Source organism: Capsicum annuum, chromosome 11 (genome assembly GCF_002878395.1).
Source record: "Capsicum annuum cultivar UCD-10X-F1 chromosome 11, UCD10Xv1.1, whole genome shotgun sequence".
Classification (NCBI taxonomy): Eukaryota; Viridiplantae; Streptophyta; class Magnoliopsida; order Solanales; family Solanaceae; genus Capsicum; species Capsicum annuum.
This window is the reverse complement of record NC_061121.1, coordinates 42,115,863-42,122,173: the sequence shown is the minus strand read 5'-3', so window position 1 is coordinate 42,122,173 and position 6,311 is coordinate 42,115,863.

Sequence of the window (6,311 nt, the reverse complement as noted above, 5' to 3'; positions counted from 1 at the left end):
CTCCACCCATATATTTTCCGCAAGTCTCGATACATCTTGGCAGCACCAGGATGAATAGAATATCGTGCCCTGTGCACTTTAGCCATAATCCTCTATATCAGATCATCAACATTCGAGACACACAATCTACCCTGTAATCTCAACACACCATCTCCCCCTTGAGAGAAAACCTCTACTTTTGGTCCCTTACTGACTCCTTCAGTCTGACCAAACTAGCATCTAAATATTACTTTTTCTTCACTTCCAAAACAAAGGAGGATTCGAAACTACTCTGAACCCCTATACTACCTTCAGCAGAGTCAAACAACCTAACCCTCACTCTCACCAAATGATGTACATCATGAGCCAACTCTTTTTTACCTTCTACCACATGCGAAACACTACCCATAGACACTCTACTTAGGGCATCCGCCATAACATTAGCCTTTCTCAGATGGTACAACACACTTATATCATATTCCTTTAACAATTCTAATCATCGTCTCTGCCTAAGATTCAATTCTCTCTTGGTAAACACATACGGCAAACTCTTATGATCAGTGAAAACATCAACATGGACACCATACAAATAGTGTTTCCAGATTTTCAAAGCAAACACAACAACAGCCAACTGAAGGTCATCGGTGGGGTAATTTGTCTCATGGGGTTTCAACTGTCTAGAAGCATAAGCTATTACCCTACCCTTGTGCATCAATACGTAACCCAACCCAACTCTCAAAGTATCACAGTACACCACAGAACCATAAACACCATCAGGCAAAGTCAAAATAGGGACTGAAGTGAGTTGAGCTTTCAACTTTTGAAAACTCTTCTCACAAGATTCGGACCACAAGAACTTCACTTTCTTTTGGGTCAACCGAGTCATATAAGATTCTATAAAGAAGAAAACCTCAACAAAACATCGATAATAGCCAGCTAAACCCAAGAAACTTTGGATATCAGTCGAAGAAATAGGTCTAGGCTAATTTTTGAAAGAGGAGAGCACAAATTAATAGCAGAGAGAGACACTTTAAGCACGATAGACTTTTGAAAGAAAGAATCACACTTTTTCATAAAACGTCTTGTAGCCTCTTGCTCATAAGCGTGCTACACACCTATGATCAAGACTCTACAAAACGCGACTTGTCAGACTCCCTAGGACACCTTAAAATCTTAGGCTCTGATACTAAGTTTGTAACACCCCGAAAAATGGGTCTCGAAGTCACACAGTGCTTGAGGATATGAGTGGCCCCAAGCTAACCCTTTGAGCCATTTTCATTCAGCTCAACACAAATCAACAGGGTTTTCATAAATAACTCTTAAATATCAATAAAGTAATCATCATCCAAGAATAAAAGAATTTCCGAAAGATAAAAAAATATAACTTATTAGTAAACTCCCAACATCTATACTAGTCTGACAAGCCTCCAAGAAAATCAATAAAACCAGCGAGCCATTGAGACATGCCCCAACTGACTCATACTCAGTTATCAAAAGTAAATGATTCTGTGAAACCAATATCAGACATCACGTCATTGGAACAAGAGCACTCACCACAACAGAGGATGTAGAACAGTGGGCCCGAAGAATCACTGTCAAACCTAAAACTGAGCACCTAAACCTACATTCCGAGAAAATACAGTCTATATCTAAAGATGTGGGTCAGTACTAAAGAAAGGAATCGAGTATATGGGGGTGTATGCAATTGTATAAACATCATCATCATAAATATTTATAAAAAATATGCAGGATGTATGAAAGACTCACATAGCCCAAAGAAAATTATCATAATCATGAGAGGAAGAAATAAGTACAATAACACGTGTGAGTCACTACATAATTTGTCAATCACTTTCAATTCATCAAGAATATCAATTCTCATAATGTAAATATCATTTAAATCTTTCAAAAGAATAACTTTCACAATTCCAATTTCAAATCACTTCACCATTTACCATAGACAGAAGAAAACACACACATACTAGGAGATCCTATAACCAACATAAACCATGTGAGCTACATGGAGTCGAATGTACAACCCACGTTGGGGAGAGCCATCCTATCCTTTCCATCAGAGTAGGACTATCGATATCAAATCCATACAAACTAGTGATCACTATATAAATCAGCCTCAGGCTCACTCCTACGAGGGCACGTAGTTCTAGGAAAGTAAGGTCGCTTTATATCTCCCACTCGGTGCTAAAAATTTCTCCCGAACTTCGTTCAGATCATTTCAAAGACAATCCACAACAAAATAATTTTAGTATTATATAAATATACATCGGGAGCCATCATGCTTCCCATCTATCAAAATTAATCACGTTGTGGATTTCTTTCACACTCGAGTTCAAAACAACTCCATTAAGACCAAAAGGTCAAATCATTCAAAATATCTCAAATATTCAACATCAACGTGCTTATAACACACACTTTCTTAAAAAAACACAATTTCAATGGGGATTCAAGATCGAAATATCAAATCATGATAAATAACGTTCAAGATTCATGTTTTATATCTCCACACAAGTAAATTCATCTTTCAAAATCTTAAATATTAAGATTTCATAATAATCATCATAAGATATGGGTTCATGCTTCAAATTCATAAAAATCAAATATAAATCATGCCTTTGTAAAGAAAATTACTTTTGGGCACAAGAACGAAAGAGAGTTCTTATTGAAAAACCCCACATACCTTGAATGATGAACTTTAGATCAATACTTATTTTTGAGATGTTAATCGTGCCTTTGAATGACGGTTCTTGGAGTTCTTGAACTAGGAACTTGGAATCTTGAATAAATTTGCAGAATTAATCATGAACTTTGGAGGTTCTTGAACTTCTTCAACTAGGAACTTGGAATCTTGAATAAATTTGCAGAATTTATGGTAAAATTTAGAGGTTCTTGAAGTTGGATGTAGGATCTTAGGGTTTTCTTTGTGAGGGAATTTGATGAAATATAACATATAATGCTTCTAATAGGCTTTAATGTAAGGTTTGGATGAATTTTGGGTGAAGGGGTATGACTAAAACGCCCCTAAAAATCAAATAATTCTCGAATCTGTCCTTTGGTGGACTGTTCTGATAGTCTGAAGTAGATCAAACATAACGTTTTACTCTGATATCCAAATTGGATGTAACTTATTTCATTAGAAAGAGGACTCGCAGAGCTTTTCGTTGATGTATAGTATATCACCCAAATCATTATGTACAAGGAGTTATGATCGTTTAAAGTTAGAGCATAGGCCTCAGGACTTTTTCCTGCACGTTTTACTGTTCACTACTATTCACGGTTTGATCAAAATGTTCATAACTCATTGCTTGGGTGTCCATTTTGGATGATCCATATATCGTTGGAAAACTAATTAGATACTCTATGCAATGGTGGGTCATAATCTAAGACATTCCACACAAAAAATTTATAACTGATTCTACAAGATAGAACCCAACACGGTTACGCACAAAATTTCAACGAAAATTTTTTCGAGGTATTACAGGGTATTTGTATGTTGACCCTCAAATTCTAATATCAGTCATAAGACATGCATACATGGGATTAGTTCAATTCATGATATTCAGTTCAAGTATCACGTTCCAGTCTTAGGGGAGATACGATTTTACATTGTCAAGGTCGTCTATGTGTGCCAGGTATAGATGACTTCAGGCAAGAAATTCTTGCAGAAGTGCATTATGTATGATACTCTATTCATACAGGGACCACTAAGATGTACCACGACTTGCAAGAGATTTATTGGTGGAGTGGGATAAAGAGAGATATTGCAAAATTTGTGGCTAAGTTCTTTTCATGTCAGCAGGTTAAGATTGAGCATTAGAAGACTAGAGGGTTCATACAGCAGTTCAATATTTCGACTTGGAAGTGGAAAGAGGTTAACATGGACTTTGTGATGAGTTTGTCTCATACTCATCATCAATATGATTCAATTTGGGTCAATGTAGACAAGATGAAAAAATTAGCTTATTTTCATCCTGTCCATACCACATATTCAACTATGGATTATACCAAACTCTATATCAGGGAGTTGTTCAGATTACACGATGTTCCATTGTTCATTGTATCAGATTGAGGTACCCAGTTCACCTCTTATTTATGGAAAGTATTCTTAAAGGGTATAGGTTCTCGAGTTCACCTTAGTACAACTTTCTATCCCCAGACAAATGGTCAAGCAGAAAGGACCATCCAGACTTTAGAAGATATAATGCGAGCATCTGAAATTAATTTCAAAGTTAGTTAGGGTGGACACTTGCCTTTTATTGATTTTGCATAGAGCAACATCTATCATTCTAGCATTAAGATCGCTCCATTTGAAGCTCTCTATGGTAGGAGATGCAGATCTCTAATCGGCTGGTTTAAAGTTTGTGAGTCCACAGTAGTAGGGCCTGATTTGGTTTTGATACATTAGAGAAAGTCTAGTTGATCAGAGAAGGGATTAAGACAGCTCAAAGCCGACAAAAATTGTATGCAGATGTGTGCAGAAAAGCTCTCTAGTTTGAGATTTATGATCTTATTTATTTGAAAATCTCTCCCATGAAGTGAGTGAAAAGGTTCGACGTGAGGGGAAAGCTTAGTCCCTGATATGTTGGTCCCTTCAAAATTTTCAGTCGCTTTGGCAAGGTATCTGATAAGCTCAAATTTCCTTTAGATCTAGCCTAAGTCTATCTACTATTTCATGTCTCCTTGCTTAAAAAGTGCATAGGTGACCCAATAGTCGTAGTCCTTGTTGAGGGCATAGACATTCACAACAGTCTCTCTCATGAGGAAATCCTAGTCGAAATCCTTGACTATCATATTCGCAGACTGAGGAACAAAGAATCCCCCTAGGAAAAGTTCTTTGGCGGAATTAGTCCATTGAGGGAGCTACTTAGGAAGAAGAAGCAGATATGTAGACCAAGTATACTTACCTATTCTCCGCTAATTTATACCCAATCTAAGGTAATAGCTTTTCTCAATCTTATTCAGTTTCATGCTCAAATTTTACTTATAAACTTGGTATCAAATACCTTTACATATACAGTCATAAGTTCATGTATCATATTAGTCACATATTCATGCATCAAATATGCATTCTCATCACGAGAAACTTAGCTTCTCAGTTATTTCAGTCATGCATTTATGAAGACTATCCTTCACATATCCATGCATCAGACATGCATATTTAGCATAAGATTTCAGTAAATAAAAAGTTCCAGTCACATAGACATGCTCAAATGTTCACGTACCTTAAGCAAAATTAGTCTATCAGCTTTCACAGTCTAGTCAGTCCTATTCGAGGATGAATGTTCTCAAGGGGGAGATATTGTAATACCCCAAAAATTTTTTAAGTCAAATCTAGTCTCTAGAAGAGTTAGTGATGACTTCCTAAATGATTAATGTTTAAATCAAATTGAATTTCCCTAATTTAAACTTTTTATCATGTGGGAAATTGAATTAGCTTTCCAAGATACCAATTTTGTAAAAATATGGTATCGGAGTAAAAGATTATGGATGTTTTACAGAGAACTATTGGAACTACCCAGAAGCGATGGTAAGGCCGATGGGCCATCGAGCTAGCAAGGGACCATCACCCAAACCATCGCAGACGAGGCAAAAATTTAAGATTCTTGCCAAGTGCGATGGTCAGGACCGACCAGGAGCCAGGGGCAGGTTGATGGACCATCGAGCTAACAACGGACCGTCGTATAAACTGTCACTGCTAAGGCAGTAGGTCAATATTCTGGCTAAGGTGCGACTGATAGGTTGATAGACTGTTGAGCTAGCGACGGACCATCACCCAAGCCATCATTAATAAGCCTGTGAGTCTCTATTCTGGCCCAAGTGTGACGGTCAAAATAACTTACCATTGCATAAGCCATCGCTGATCCCGTTCAGCAATTTAAAGCCATTTTTAAAAGAGTATTTGCATCTTTTTCCACCAGTTTTAACCCCTAATTATACCAGACATTAACTCATAACTTCATTATTCATTCACAACATCCAATTAGGATTTCTCTCAAAGATCAATCCCTAAGAATAAGAAACCCTAGGTGCATAATCCCAAGTCAAGAACTCAAGCTTTCTTCCACTAATGTTTAAGAAATCATCCACCCAGGTATGTCAAGTGTTCATTCATGGATTCCTTTCCTCCATGAATCCCAAGAATCTAATTTTAAATTATAAATTGTGATGTTTATGTTTTGGATTGATTATGATCATGCTGGTGTTATGTATGATACCTAAGTTTGAATCGTTAAATGTGTTTTCATTAATTTATGCTAGCATGTGGATTGAAATCTATTAAATTATGTTGATTTAAGCAACCATGATGAATTAATTTA